A 17,296-nucleotide genomic window follows, 5' to 3' on the forward strand; every position below is an offset into this window, starting at 1 on the left:
TCTGGCCTGGAAAATTCCATAGACTGTATAGTCCATGGGGTCGCAAAGAGTCGGACATGACTCAGCGACTTTCACTTCACTTCAACCTGAGATGAAAGTGAAAACTTTCTGTAAAACACTCCTCCTGTTCTCAATCTTTCCCAGCTTTAGGGTCCTTCCAGTGAACATTCATGGTTGACTTCCTTTAGGATTGACTGGTTTGATCCTCTTGCAGTCCAGGGGGATCTCAAGAGTCTTCTCCAGCATCACAATTCAAAAGTATCAATTCTTCAGTGTTCAGGCTTCTTTATGGTCCAACTCTCACATCCATACATGATTACTGGGAAAGCCATAGCTTTAAATATATGGACCTTTGTCAGCAAAGTGATGTCTCTGCTTTTTAATACACTCTCTAGGTTTGTCATAGCTTTTCTTCCAAGGGCAAGTGTCTTTTAATTTCATGGCTGCAGTCACTGCCTGCAGTGATTTTGGAGCCCAAGAAAATAGTCTGTCACTGTTTCCATTTCTTCCCTTTCTATTTGCCATGAAGTGATGGGACCAGATGCCATGATCTTAGTTTTTTGAATGTTGAGTTTTAAGCCAGCTTTTTTACTCTCCTCTTTCACTTTCATCAAGAGGCTCTTTAGTTCCTCTTTGCTTTTTGCCATTAGAGTGGTATTATTTGTATATCTGAGGTTGTTGATATTCCTCCTGGAAATCTTGATATCAGCTTCTGATTCATCAAGCCTAATATTTTTCATGATGTACTCTGCATATAATAAGCAGGGTGACAATATACAGCCTTTCATTGTCATTTCCCAATTTTGAACCAGTCTGTTGTTCCATGTCCAGTTCTAACTGTTGCTTCTTGATTTGCATACAGGTTTCTCAGGAGATAGGTAAGGTGAACTGGTATACCCATCTCTTTAAGAATTGTTACAGTTTGTTGTGATCCATACAAAGTCTTTAGCATAGTCAATGAAGTAGAAGTAGATGTCTTTCTGGATTTCCCTTGCTTTCTCTCTCTTAGACATACTGTCTATACCTAGCATTTGTTCAATACCACACAGAAACCGACATGTAATCCATACAGACAGATTTTACAAAGACACTGGTACAACTCCTCTTCCCCTTGCACTTTACACATATACTTGCATAGGCCATGAAAAGGATAAGTCCTGCCTCCTTCCAACCCACCCAAGTATGAACGTGTCTCTCAGAAACAGACAATCACTCTGTGCTCTGACAATAAAACTAGGCAGAGATTCTTCACTTACTACTGAACTTACCACTTGCCACACCACCCTCTGAATCTCCTCCCTTCCCAGACCAGGTCTATCTCCATGCCAAGTTGCCTTCATTTTACCCACAAACTGACCCCACTCACAGGCTTATACTGATAGGCCCTGCCCAGGTCACACTCAGGGGCTGCCAACTCCTCCCCTATTTTCTTTGTTTGTCTCCCTGACACTGTAGATTGGGAATCACTTAGCAGAAGGTGGGTATGCAGACAAAGCTCTGTCCTAGACCTTAGGGAAGACCAGTCTGATAGGGTTATGCCCCCTTCTACCTGTTCTTGCATCTTACCCCCACTTTCAGTGTTGGAGTCCTTTCCTTACATCTGCCTTTATAGTAGTAGAAGATGAACCACTGAACCATTTCCTCTGGCTCTTATCTTCCAGATACTTGGCCCAGGGTAAGGAGGAATTGGAGATCAGTGCTCATATAAAGGTGAGGTCTTCCCTAGGAGTTGAGGTTTTAGAGTGACAATAAGTCATTGTTCTATAACTACCACTGCCTTCTCCTTTCCTGGAGTTAACCCTCTGTGTCCTATTTTATGGGTCTTAAATGAAAGAATACCAGAGTCTTTCTTCTCAGTCAATATGCCTTTAGGTGACTCCTTCCCTGACTCTCTCTCTATTTCCCCCATCTGCCCAATAGAAACCAATTGTGAGGTCTACCCTATCACTCTGAGAGGTGGAGAATGCAAAAGGAGCCATATCTAGACTGGAAGTTTTCTGTGTGCCTAAATTTTCTCAAGGTCTCCTTCTGGGTCAGCAACCCTGGGGGGTTCTTGTGTATCATTTTAGGCCCAAAACTGACATGTCAAAAGTAGCCTGCTACGTTGTGACGAGTAAGCTATCAGGCCTTGTGGCTAAATTGCCTGCACTTACAAGTTATTTGACCTAAGATGTGTTGCTAAATCATTCTGACTTCAGTTACTCTGTCCTAGAAATAAGATTCATGATGGTATCTCTTTCATAGGAGTATTTTGAGGATTAAATGAAAGGATGCAAAATTCTCTGATCAGTAGATATTTGTTGAATAAATGAATAAACTAAGTGATACAGTTTCTATTCTGGTTCAGGATCACAGATCCAATAAATACCAAATATAATACCTGCCACTCACTGTGTGTCCCTCTGTAATGCAAGCTTCATGAGGGCAGAGGCTTTATGTCTGTTTTGTTCCCCAACCTTCTAGAGCAGGGCCTGAGAAATAATAAGGGCTTGATAAATGTATTTCTTGAATGAATGAATGAGAAAATGAATGAATACTATATTCAAGTACTGTGTTAGGCATATGGGACAGAGTTCTAAGACAGACAATATCTGTCCTCACAGAATTTGCAATCTAATCATTAAATTGATATGTGCTTAGTTACTCAGTCATGTCAAACTTTTTGCGACCCCATAGACTGTAGCCTGCTAGGCTCCTGTGTCCATGGGATTCTCCAGGCAGAAATACTGGAGTGGGTTGCCATGTCCTCCTCCAGGGGATCTTCCCAGCCCAGGGATCAAACCCAGGTCTCCTGCACTGCAGACATTCTTTACCACCTGAGCCACCAAGGAATCACAACAATAATTGAAACTGGGATAAATACTGTGAAAGAAAAGGGGAGGATTCTGCCTCAGTGATACACAGAAGGAATTTCCGAGTCTGGGAGGTTAGAGGGAGTCTCCCAGGGCCAGTACCATCTGAACCTGAAGAAGGAGGGAATCAGATGACATGTAAAGAGGAGAATATGGCAATGAGCATGGATCACTCAAAGATCAGAAAATGGCCAGCATGGCTGGATTGTGGTAAGAAAGGGAATGAGTAACAGGAAGTAGGATTGGAGAGCCTGGAAGAGGCCAGATTATGTAGGGCTTTGTGGATCATGGTAAAAAATTTGTCTTGTTGTCCTCATGTGATAGGAAAACACTGGAGGCTTTTGAGCAGGGTAAAGACATAATCTATGTTTTAAAAACATTCTTCTGGGTTCCTTGTGGAGAATGAGCTGTAGGGGGCAATGATGCAAACAAGGGGACCTGTTAGGATTCTAGGGCAGCTGTCAAGGTGAGAGGTGATTGGGACTAAGGTCTGACAGTTGGAAGTAAATGAGGAGAGAGGTAGATATATTAGGGATATATTCTGACTATAACAAGACTTGCTGATAGACTGGATAATGAGGGATGATAGAAAAGAGGAGACAAAAATAACTTAAGTGTCTGACTTGTCACGTGGGTATATAGTGATGCCATCTTTCTTTGATAAGAACAGGCTTTGAGATGGAAGGAAGCAGTTCTGGTTCAGTTGTCTTTGGTTTACCAGCAAGACATACAAATGGAGATATTAAACATGAGCTTGGAGCCCAAGAGAGGGGCTGGACATCTTTTTAAAAAAATAATTTATCTATTTTAATTGGAGGATAATTACTTTACAATACTGTGATAGTTTTTGCCATATATCAACATGAATCAGCCATAGGTATACATGTGCCCCCCCCCGAACCCCCTCCCATATCCCTTTCCACTGTATCCCTCTAGGTTGTTCCAGAGCACTGGCTTTGAGTGCCCTGCTTCATGCATCGAACTTGCACTGGTCATCTATTTTACACATGGTAATGCGTATGTTTCAATGCTGTTCTCTCAAAACATCCCACCCTCGCCTTCTCCCACTGAGTCCAAAAATCTGTTCTTTACATCTGTGTCTCCTTTGCTGCCCTGCATGTAGGATCATCAATATCATCTTTCTAAATTCCATATATATATATATGTGTGTGTGTGTGTGTGTGTTAATATACAGTATTTGTCTTTCTCTTTCTGACTTACTTCACTCTGTATAATAGGCTTGACGTTCATCCATCTCATTAGAACTAACTCAAATGCATTCCTTTTTATAGTTTAGTAATATTCCATTGTGTATATGTACTACAACTTCCTTATCCATTCATCTGTCAGTGGACATCTAGGCTGCTTCCATGTTCTAGCTATTGTAAATAGTGCTTCAATGAACATTGGGATACATAGGTCTTTTTCAATTCTGGTTTCCTTGAGGTATATGCCCAGCAGTGGGTTTGCTGTGTCGTATGCAGATGACACCACCCTTATGGCAGAAAGTGAAGAAGAACTAAAAGGTCTCTTGATGAAAGTGAGAGAGGAGAGTGAAAAAGTTGGTTTAAAGCTCAACATCCAGAAAACTAAGATCATGGCATCTGGTCGCATCACTTCATGGCAAAAACAGTGTCAGACTTTATTTTGGGGGGCTCCAAAATCACTGCAGATGGTGATTACAGCCATGAAATTAAAAGACGCTTACTCGGAGGCGGGGCTAAGATGGCGGAGGAATAGGACGGGGAGACCACTCTCTCCTCCACAAATTTATTGAAAGAACATCTGAACGCTGAGCAAATTTCACAAAACTACTTCTGAAGGCTGGCAGAGGACATCAGGCTTCCACAAAGACAGCGCATTATCTTCAAAAGAGGTAGGAGAAATTATAAAAGATAAAAAGAGAGACAAAAGAGGTAGGGACGGAGACCCGTCCCGGGGAGGGAGTCGTAAAAGAGGAGCAATTTCCAAGCACCAGGAAACCCTCTCACCAGCGGGTGTGGGGGAAGATTTCTTATCTCGGAGGGCAACGTAACTGGGAGAAAAAATAAATAAAACCCACAGATTACGTGCCTAAAGCAACTCCCAGCAAAGAACTCCAGACGCTCGCATCATCCGCCACCAGCAAGTGGGGGCTGAACGGAGAGGAGCGGACGGCACTGCTTAGGGTAAGGACCGGGCCCGAGTGCCCTGAGGGCAATCTGAGGGAGCTAACGTGAGATAGTAACCTAAACTGTGGGACAGCCAGAGAGAGAGAACTATCCCGCGAAAAGCCCAACTCTAAGGCTCTGCCGGCCTGCTCACAGAACAAAGGACTGAGCGATACCAGAGGAGAGCTAGCCGGCTGCGGACCGCCCCATCCCCCGCCAGACACAGCAGGCAGGCGGGGCCAGCCAGAGCCGGAAAGGGGCAAACTCGGCCCCAGAGAGGGCACCCCCTACCAAACTGCAAACAGGCTCCCAGTTTCTAAGCAAAGACTGCCTGAGATCCCGGAGGGTTGACAGCCGCCGGGAGGGTCGCAGCCAGAGACCAGCTCCCCAGAACCGACACAAAGCACACCGGAGCCGGGCGCCCCGGTAAACCGAGGCGGGGACCAGGGAGGTGATAAGCCGCACCGCCCCAACAGGGGAGAGTGCGCTCGCCAAACTCCTGGCCACCTGAGCAGCTCCGACCGGGAACGGCACAAGCCGCGGGCGAAACTGAGTCTGCGCCTTTGTGGAGTAACCGGGAGCCTGAACCTGAGCGGCTTAGACCTGGGAAGTGCACGCATCTCAGGGCCCACTCCCTGGCCGAGTAACCTGAAGCCTGAGCAGGGTAGACGGGGAAAGCATACACACCGTGAGCGGGGGGCGAACCCAGTGCGGCCGAGACACTGCGAGCTCACCACACACACGCCAGGTTTGCAGTGTTCCTCCCTCCCCACAGCACGACTGAACAAGCGAACCTAAAGAGACCACCTCCACCCCTTTGTTGCAGGGCGGAAATTAGATACTGAAGAGACCTCCAAACAGAAGCCAAATAAACAGAGGGAAGTGCCTTGGAAGTGACAGGCCAACAGATTAAAATCCCTGTAGTTAATACCGACTGCATTGAAAGGGATCTATAGATCTTGAAAAGTATAAGCAGGAACAAGGATCTATCTGAAACTGAGCAGACCCCACACTGCTCACAACAGCTCCAGAGAAAGTCCGGGATATATATTTTTTTACTATTATTAATTTTTTTTAAAATTTTTTTCTCTTCTTTCCTTTTTATTCAAGTCCTCTATTACACCTTTAACTTTCATTTTCATAACCCAATATTAACTTGCAAAAAACCCACAAAACCCTATTTTTGAAGCAAACTGCATACATATATCTTATACCTTTTGTGTTTTCTTTTTTTACTGTTTTTTTTCCTGTTTTACTTTTTTTACTGTTTCTTTTTTTTACTGTTTTACTGTTTTATTTTCTTTTTACACTGTTTCCTTTTTTCTTTTTTTTTATATTGTAAGTTTTATAAGAGTCTAACCTCTACTCTAGATTTTTAACCTTTGTTTTACATATTTGATATCAATTTTGTACATTTAAGAACCCAATCTTTAGGACCCATTTTTACTCAGGAGTGTGATCACTGGCCTGATTACTCTCTCCCCCTATTGATGCTCTTTCTTCTCCCCCAGGGAACCTCTATCTCCCACCCTCCTCCTTCTCTTCTCAACCCAATTCTGTGAATCTCTGAGGGTTTTCTGGGTACCGGAGAACACTTCAGGAACAGGATACTGCCCAGATCTCTCTCTCTCCTCTTGATTCCTCCCTTTCTACTCATGTTCACCTCTATTACCTTCCTTCCCCCTCTCTATGTATCTCTGTGAACCATTCTGAGGGTTCCAGACTGTGGAAAGCACAGAGGGAAGTGCTTACTGGCTAGATTGCTCTCTCCACATTTGAATTCCCCTCTTCCCCTCCTGGTCACCTCAACCCCCACCCCCACCTCATTTCTCCATGTAACTCAGTGAACCTTTCTGGGTATCCCTCACTGTGGAGAATCTTTTCACCATTAACCTAAAAGTTTTATTATTGATGCTGTATGGATGGAGAAGTCTTGAGGCTACTGCAAGAATAAGACCGAAAGCCAGGGGAAACATTAATTAATAAGAGACCATCCAATAGCCTCCACATATACACTGAAACCAAGCCCCACCCAAGAGCCAATAAGTTCCAGAGCAAGACATACCACACAAATTCTCCAGCAACGCAGGAACATAGCCCTGAGCATCAATATACAGGGTGCCCAGAGGCACACCAAATCCATAGACATCTCAAAAATTAATACTGGTCACTCCATTGCACTCTAGAGAGAAGAAATCCAGCTCCACCCACCAGAACACCGACACAAGCTCCCCCAACCAGGAAGCCTTGACAAGCCACCTGTCCAACCCCACCCACAGTGAGGAACCTCCACAATAAAGAGGAACTTCATACTACTAGAATACAGAAAGGCCACGACTAACACAGCAATCTAAACAAGATGAAAAGGCAGAGAAATACTCAGCAAGTAAAGGAAAATGAGAAATGCCCACCAAACCAAACAAAAGAGGAGGAGATGGGGAATCTATCTGAAAAAGAATTTAGAATAATGATAATAAAAATGATCCAAAATCTTGAAAGCAAAATGGAGTTACAGATAAACAGCCTGGAGACAAGGATTGAGAAGATGCAAGAAATGTTTATCAAGGACTTAGAAGAAATAAAAAGGAGTCAATATAGAATGAATAATGAAATAAAGGAGATAAAAGACACTCTGGAGGGAACCAACAGTAGAATAACGGAGGCAGAAGATAGGATAAGTGAGGTAGAAGATAGAATGATGGAAATAAATGAAGCAGAGAGGAAAAAAGAAAAAAGAATCAAAAGAAATGAGGAAAACCTCAGGGACCTCTGGGAAAATATGAAACGCCCCAACATTCGAATCATAGGAGTCCCAGAAGAAGAAGATAAAAGGAAAGGCCATGAAAAAATACTCGAGGAGATAATAGTTGAAAATTTCCCTAAAATGAGGAAAGAAATAGTCACAGAAGTCCAAGAAACCCAGAGAGTTCCAAACAGGATAAACCCAAGGCGAAACACCCCAAGACACATATTAACCAAATTAACAAAGATCAAACACAAAGAACAAATATTAAAAGCAGCAAGGGAAAAACAACAAATAACACACAAGGGGATCCCCATAAGGATAACAGCTGATCTTTCAATAGAAACCCTTCAGGCTAGAAGGGAAAGGCAGGACATACTTAAAGTAATGAAAGAGAATAATCTACAACCCAGATGACTGTACCCAGCAAGGATCTCATTCAGATATGAAGGAGAATTCAAAAGCTTTACAGACAAGCAAGAGCTGAGGGAATTCAGCACCACCAAACCAGCTCTCCAACAAATGCTAAAGGATCTTCTCTAAACAGGAAACACAGAAAGGATGTTTCAACACGAACTCAAAATAACAAAGTAAATGGCAAAGGGATCATGCTTATCAATAATTACCTTAAATGTAAATGGGTTGAATGCCCCAACCAAAAGACAAAGGCTGGCTGAATGGATACAAAAACAAGACCCCCATATATGCTGTCTACAAGAGACCCACCTCAAAACTAGGGACACACACAGGCTGAAAGTGAAGGGATGGAAAAACATATTTCATGCAAACGGAGACCAAAAGAAAGCAGGAGTCGCAATACTCATTTCAGATAAAATAGACTTTAAAATAAAGGCTGTGAAAAGGGACAGAGAAGGACACTACATAAAGATCAAAGGATCAATTCAAGAAGAAGACGTAACAATCATGAATATATATGCACCTGGCATAGGAGCACCACAATCTATAAGGCAAATACTAACAAGCATGAAAGGGGAAATTAACAATAACACAATAATAGTGGGAGACTTTAATACTCCACTCACGCATATGGATAGATCAACTAAACAGAAAATTAACAAGGAAACACAAACTTTAAATGATACAATAGACAAATTAGATTTAATTGATATTTACAGGACTTTTCACCCCAAAACAATCAATTTTACCTGTTTCTCAAGTGCACATGGAACTTTCTCCAGGATAGATCACATCCTGGGCCATAAATCTAGCCTTGGTAAATTCAAAAAAATTGAAATCATCCCAGCCATCTTCTCTGACCACAATGCAGTAAGATTAGACCTCAATTACAGGAAAAAAACTATTAAAAATTCCAACATATGGAGGCTAAACAACACGCTTCTGAATAACCAACAAATCACAGAAGAAATCAAAAAAGAAATCAAATTATGCATAGAAACGAATGAAAATGAAAACACGACAACCCAAAACCTATGGGACACTGTAAAAGCAATACTAAGGGGAAGGTTCATAGCAATACAGGCGTACCTCAAGAAACAAGAAAAAAATCAAATAAATCAACTAACTCTACACCTAAAGCAACTAGAGAAGGAAGAAATGAAAAACCCCAGGGTCAGTAGAAGGAAAGAAATCTTAAAAATTAGGGCAGAAATAAATGCAAAAGAAACAAAAGAGACCATAGCAAAAATCAACAAAACTAAAAGCTGGTTTTTCGAGAAGATAAACAAAATTGACAAGCCATTAGCCAGACTCATCAAGAAACAACGGGAGAAGAATCAGATCAACAAAATTAGAAATGAAAATGGAGAGATCACAACAGACTCCACAGAAATACAAAGGATCATACGAGACTACTACCAACAGCTATATGCCAATAAAATGGACAACTTGGAAGAAATGGACAAATTCTTAGAAAAGTATAACTTTCCAAAACTGAACCAGGAAGAAATAGAAGATCTTAACAGACCCATCACAAGCACGGAAATCGAAACTGTAATCAGAAATCTTCCAGCAAACAAAAGCCCAGGACCAGACGGCTTCACAGCGGAATTCTACCAAAAATTTAGAGAAGAGCTAACACCTATCCTACTCAAACTCTTCCAGAAAATTGCAGAAGATGGTAAACTTCCAAACTCATTCTATGAGGCCACCATCACCCTAATTCCAAAACCAGACAAAGATGTCACAAAAAAGGAAAACTACAGGCCAATATCACTGATGAACATAGATGCAAAAATCCTTAATAAAATTCTAGCAAACAGAATCCAACATCATATTAAAAAGATCATACATCATGACCAAGTGGGCTTTATCCCAGGAATGCAAGGTTTTTTTAACATCCGCAAATCAATCAATGTAATACACCACATTAACAAATTGAAAGAAAAAAACCATATGGTTATCTCAATAGATGCAGAAAAAGCCTTTGACAAAATTCAGCATCCATTTATGATAAAAACCCTCCAGAAAGCAGGAATAGAAGGAACATATCTCAACATAATAAAAGCTATATATGACAAACCCACAGCAAACATTATCCTCAATGGTGAAAAATTGAAAGCATTTCCCCTAAAGTCAGGAACAAGGCAAGGATGCCCACTCTCACCACTACTATTCAACATAGTTTTGGAAGTTTTGGCCACAGCAATCAGAGCTGAAAAAGAAATAAAAGGAATACAGATAGGAAAAGAAGAAGTAAAACTCTCACTGTTTGCAGATGACATGATCCTCTACATAGAAAACCCTAAAGACTCTACTAGAAAATTACTAGAGTTGATCAATGAATATAGTAAAGTTGCAGGATATAAAATTAACACACAGAAATCCCTTGCATTCTTATACTCCAATAATGAGAAAACAGAAAGAGAAATTAAGGAAACAATACCATTCACCATTGCAACAAAAAGAATAAAATACTTAGGAATATATCTACCTAAAGAAACAAAAGACTTATATATAGAAAACTATAAAACACTGATGAAAGAAATCAAAGAGGACACAATCAGATGGAGAAATATACCGTGTTCATGGATTGGAAGAATTAATATATTGAAAATGAGTATACTACCCAAAGCAATCTATAGATTCAATGCAATCCCTATCAAGCTACCAATGGTATTTTTCACAGAACTAGAACAAATCATCTCACAATTTGTATGGAAATATAAGAAACCTCGAATAGCCAAAGCAATCTTGAGGAAGAAGAATGGAACTGGAGGAATCAACCTGCCTGACTTCAGGCTCTACTACAAAGCCACTGTCATCAAGACAGTATGGTACTGGCACAAAGATAGAAATATAGATCAATGGAACAAAATAGAAAGCCCAGAGATAAACCCACGCACATATGGACACCTTATCTTCGACAAAGGAGGCAAGAGTATACAATGGAGAAAAGACAATCTCTTTAACAAGTGGTGCTGGGAAAACTGGTCAACCACTTGTAAAAGAATGAAACTAGAACACTTCCTAACACCGTACACAAAAATAAACTCAAAATGGATTAAAGATCTAAACGTAAGACCAGAAACTATAAAACTCCTAGAGGAAAACATAGGCAAAACACTCTCCGACATAAATCACAGCAGGATCCTCCATGACCCACCTCCCAGAATATTGGAAATAAAAGCAAAAATAAACAAATGGGACCTAATTAAAATTAAAAGCTTTTGCACAACAAAGGAAACTATAAGCAAGGTGAAAAGACAGCCTTCAGAATGGGAGAAAATAATAGCAAACGAAGCAACAGACAAACAATTAATCTCAAAAATACACAAGCAACTTCTGCAGCTGAATTCCAGAAAAATAAACGACCCAATCAAAAAATGGGCCAAAGAACTAAACAGATATTTCTCCAAAGAAGACATACAGATGGCTAACAAACACATGAAAAGATGCTCAACATCACTCATTATTAGAGAAATGCAAATCAAAACCACAATGAGGTATCATTTCACACCGGTCAGAATGGCTGCTATCCAAAAGTCTACAAGCAATAAATGCTGGAGAGGGTGTGGAGAAAAGGGAACCCTCTTACACTGTTGGTGGGAATGCAAACTAGTACAGCCACTATGGAGAACAGTGTGGAGATTCCTTAAAAAACTGGGAATAGAACTGCCATATGACCCAGCAATCCCACTGCTGGGCATATACACCGAGGAAACCAGAATTGAAAGAGACACGTGTACCCCAATGTTCATCGCAGCACTGTTTACAATAGCCAGGACATGGAAGCAACCAAGATGTCCATCAGCAGACGAGTGGATAAGGAAGCTGTGGTACATATACACAATGGAATATTACTCAGCCATTAAAAAAAATACATTTGAATCGGTTCTACTGAGATGGATGAAACTGGAGCCCATTATACAGAGTGAAGTAAGCCAGAAAGAAAAACAACAATACAGTATACTAATGCATATATATATGGAATTTGAAAGATGGTAACGATAACCCTATATGCGAGTCAGAATAACAGACACAGATGCATGGAACAATTTTATGGACTCTGAGGGAGAAGGTGAGGGTGGGACGTTCTGGGAGAATAGCATTGAAACATGTATATTATCGTATGTGAAACAGAACACCATTCCATGTTCGATGCATGAGACAAGGGCTCAGGGCCGGGCCAATGGGATAACACAGAGGGATGGGATGGGGAGGGAGGTGGGTGGGGGGTCCAGGAAGGGGAACACATGTAAACTCATGGCTGATTCATGTCAATGTATGGCAAAACCTATTACAATATTGTAAAGTAATTAGCCCCCAACTGAAATAAATAAATTTATTAAAAAAAAATTAACACACAGAAATCCCTTGCATTCCTATATTCCAATAATGAGAAAACAGAAAGAGAAATTAAGGAAACAATACCATTCACCATTGCAACGAAAAGAATAAAATACTTAGGAATATATCTACCTAAAGAAACAAAAGACTTATATATAGAAAACTATAAAACACTGATGAAAGAAATCAAAGAGGACACAAACAGATGGAGAAATATACCGTGTTCATGGATTGGAAGAATTAATATAGTGAAAATGAGTATACTACCCAAAGCAATCTATAGATTCAATGCAATCCCTATCAAGCTACCAATGGTATTTTTCACAGAACTAGAACAAATCATCTCACAATTTGTATGGAAATATAAGAAACCTCGAATAGCCAAAGCAATCTTGAGGAAGAAGAATGGAACTGGAGGAATCAACCTGCCTGACTTCAGGCTCTAGTACAAAGCCACTGTCATCAAGACAGTATGGTACTGGCACAAAGATAGAAATATAGATCAATGGAACAAAATAGAAAGCCCAGAGATAAACCCACGCACCTATGGACACCTTATCTTCGATAAAGGAGGCAAGAATATACAATGGAGAAAAGACAATCTCTTTAACAAGTGGGGCTGGGAAAACTGGTCAACCACTTGTAAAAGAATGAAACTAGAACACATCCTAACACCATACACAAAAATAAACTCAAAATGGATTAAAGATCTAAACATAAGACCAGAAACTATAAAACTCCTAGAGGAAAACATAGGCAAAACACTCTCCGACATAAATCACAGCAGGATCCTCCATGACTCACCTCCCAGAATATTGGAAATAAAAGCAAAAATAAACAAATGGGACCTAATTAAAATTAAAAGCTTTTGCACAATAAAGGAAACTATAAGCAAGGTGAAAAGACAGCCTTCAGAATGGGAGAAAATAATAGCAAACGAAGCAACAGACAAACAATTAATCTCAAAAATATACAAGCAACTTCTGCAGCTGAATTCCAGAAAAATAAACGACCCAATCAAAAAATGGGCCAAAGAACGAAACAGACATTTCTCCAAAGAAGACATACAGATGGCTAACAAACACATGAAAAGATGCTCAACATCACTCATTATTAGAGAAATGCAAATCAAAACCACAATGAGGTATCATTTCACACCAGTCAGAATGGCTGCCATCCAAAAGTCTACAAGCAATAAATGCTGGAGAGGGTGTGGAGAAAAGGGAACCCTCTTACACTGTTGGTGGGAATGCAAACTAGTACAGCCACTATGGAGAACAGTGTGGAGATTCCTTTAAAAACTGGGAATAGAACTGCCATATGATCCAGCAATCCCACTGCTGGGCATACACACCGAAGAAACCAGAATTGAAAGAGACGCTTGTACCCCAATGTTCATCGCAGCACTGTTTACAATAGCCAGGACATGGAAGCAACCTAGATGTCCATCAGCAGACGAATGGATAAGGAAGCTGTGGTACATATACACAATGGAATATTACTCAGCCATTAAAAAAAATACATTGGAATCGGTTCTACTGAGATGGATGAAACTGGAGCCCATTATACAGAGTGAAGTAAGCCAGAAAGAAAAACAACAATACAGTATACTAATGCATATATATGGAATTTGAAAGATGGTAACGATAACCCTATATGCGAGACAGAATAAGAGACACAGATGCATAGAACAATTTTATGGACTCTGAGGGAGAAGGTGAGGGTGGGACATTCTGGGAGAATAGCATTGAAACATGTATATTATCGTGTGTGAAACAGAACACCATTCCATGTTCGATGCATGAGACAAAGGCTCAGGGCCGGGGCAATGGGATGACCCAGAGGGATGGGATTGGGAGGGAGGTGGGTGGGGGGTCCAGGAAGGGGAACACATGTAAACTCATGGCTGATTCATGTCAATGTATGGCAAAAACTATTACAATATTGTAAAGTAATTAGCCCCCAACTAAAATAAATAAATTTATTAAAAAAAAACAAAACAAAACTGGGAATAGAACTGCCATATGACCCAGCAATCCCACTGCTGGGCATACACACCGAGGAAACCAGAATTGAAAGAGACGCGTGTACCCCAATGTTCATCGCAGCACTGTTTACAATAGCCAGGACATGGAAGCAACCTAGATGTCCATCAGCAGACGAATGGATAAGGAAGCTGTGGTACATATACACAATGGAATATTACTCAGCCATTAAAAAAAATACATTGGAATCGGTTCTACTGAGATGGATGAAACTGGAGCCCATTATACAGAGTGAAGTAAGCCAGAAAGAAAAACACCAATACAGTATACTAATGCATATATATGGAATTTGAAAGATGGTAACGATAACCCTATATGCGAGACAGAATAAGAGACACAGATGCATAGAACAATCTTATGGACTCTGAGGGAGAAGGTGAGGGTGGGACGTTCTGGGAGAATAGCATTGAAACATGTATATTATCATATGTGAAACAGAACACCATTCCATGTTCGATGCATGAGACAAATGCTCAGGGCCAGCGCAATGGGATGACCCAGAGGGATGGGATGGGGAGGGAGGTGGGTGGGGGGTCCAGGAGGGGGAACACATGTAAACCCATGGCTGATTCACGTCAATGTATGGCAAAAACTATTACAATATTGTAAAGTAATTAGCCCCCAACTAAAATAAATAAATTTATTAAAAAAAAACAAAACAAAACTGGGAATAGAACTGCCATATGACCCAGCAATCCCACTGCTGGGCATACACACCGAGGAAACCAGAATTGAAAGAGACGCGTGTACCCCAATGTTCATCGCAGCACTGTTTACAATAGCCAGGACATGGAAGCAACCTAGATGTCCATCAGCAGACGAATGGATAAGGAAGCTGTGGTACATATACACAATGGAATATTACTCAGCCATTAAAAAAAATACATTGGAATCGGTTCTACTGAGATGGATGAAACTGGAGCCCATTATACAGAGTGAAGTAAGCCAGAAAGAAAAACACCAATACAGTATACTAATGCATATATATGGAATTTGAAAGATGGTAACGATAACCCTATATGCGAGACAGAATAAGAGACACAGATGCATAGAACAATCTTATGGACTCTGAGGGAGAAGGTGAGGGTGGGACGTTCTGGGAGAATAGCATTGAAACATGTATATTATCATATGTGAAACAGAACACCATTCCATGTTCGATGCATGAGACAAATGCTCAGGGCCAGCGCAATGGGATGACCCAGAGGGATGGGATGGGGAGGGAGGTGGGTGGGGGGTCCAGGAGGGGGAACACATGTAAACCCATGGCTGATTCACGTCAATGTATGGCAAAAACTATTACAATATTGTAAAGTAATTAGCCCCCAACTAAAATAAATAAATTTATATTAAAAAAAAAAAGACGCTTACTCCTTGGAAGGAAAGTTATGACCAACCTAGATAGCATATTAAAAAGTAGAGACATTACTTTGCCAACAAAGGTCCATCTAGTCAAAGCTATGGTTTTTCCAGTAGTCATGTATGGATGTGAGAGTTGGACTGTGAAGAAAGCTGCTGCTGCTGCAGCTGCTGCTAAGTCGCTTCAGTCGTGTCTGACTCTGTGCAACCCCATAGACCGCAGCCCACCAAGCTCCACCATCCCTGGGATTCTCCAGGCAAGAATACTGGAGTGGATTGCCATTTCCTTCTCCAGTGCATGAAAATGAAAAGTGAAAGTGAAGTCGCTCAGTCGTGTCCAACTCTTAGCGACCCCATGGCTGTAGCCTACCAGGCTTCTCCGTCCATGGGATTTTCCAGGCAAGAGTACTGGAATAGGGTGCCATTGCCTTCTCTGGAAGAAAGCTGAGTGACGAAGAATTGATGCTTTTGAACTGTGGTGTTGGAGAAGACTCTTGAGAGTCCCTTGGACTGCAAGGAGATCCAACCAGTCCATCCTGAAGGAGATCAGTCCTGGGCGTTCATTGGAAGGACTGATATTGAAGCTGAAACTCCAATACTTTCACCACCTGATGCGAAGAGCTGACTCATTTGAAAAGACCCTGATGCTGGGAAGGATTGGAGGCAGGAGGAGAAGGGGACGACAGAGGATGAGATGGCTGGATGGCATCACCTGATCGATGGACATGGGTTTGGGTAAACTCCGGGAGTCGGTGATGGACATGGAGGCCTGGCATGCAGCGGTTCATGGGATCGCAAAGAGTCAGACACAACTGAGCAACTGAACTGATGGCGTTCTATTCCCAGTTTTTAAAGGAATTTCCACACTCTTCTCCATAGTGGCTGTACCAGTTTGCATTCCCACCAGCAGTGCACCCTCTCCAGCATTTATTGTTTGTAGGCTTTTTATAAAATTCAACAGTAACAATTTATTTTCTGAAGATTATCATTTTTACAAAACAGAACAAAAAGCAGGTATCAAAAACAGCAAAGAGTTTACAGAATTTCTGCACCAGTTTTCACACAGGTTAGTGCTTATGAAACTGGCGTTGAATGTAAATACTAGATATAGTCTGATTTCCCACTTGGTCATAAGCATTCAGGTGGTTTGTTTTAGAGCTACTGAATAATAACTTTTCATAAACACTGGTCATTTTTTTGAGAACCCATTAGATTTGTCCAACAAAGGAAACATTTTTTGATGTGTGGCATTTTCTTTAAAAAACAAAAACAAAACACTGAGCTAAACACACAATATGTATGTGTTTGGATCTGGACCAAATCTTTTGAGGTCCCATTTACCCTGAAGAACACTGAAGGCATTTATAGGATATACTAAAT

At 41.0% G+C, this 17,296-nt stretch overlaps 1 long non-coding RNA gene across 1 annotated transcript in view; it reads right to left on the reverse strand.

The window, feature by feature from the left end:
- The window catches only part of LOC145536365 (uncharacterized), a 124,725-nt gene that overhangs the window by 13,376 nt on the left and 94,053 nt on the right, over positions 1-17,296 (reverse strand). The window lies entirely within an intron of this gene.

This window comes from Giraffa tippelskirchi, chromosome X, assembly GCF_054371585.1.
Source record: "Giraffa tippelskirchi isolate mGirTip1 chromosome X, T2T-mGirTip1v1.2.pri, whole genome shotgun sequence".
NCBI lineage: Eukaryota > Metazoa > Chordata > Mammalia > Artiodactyla > Giraffidae > Giraffa > Giraffa tippelskirchi.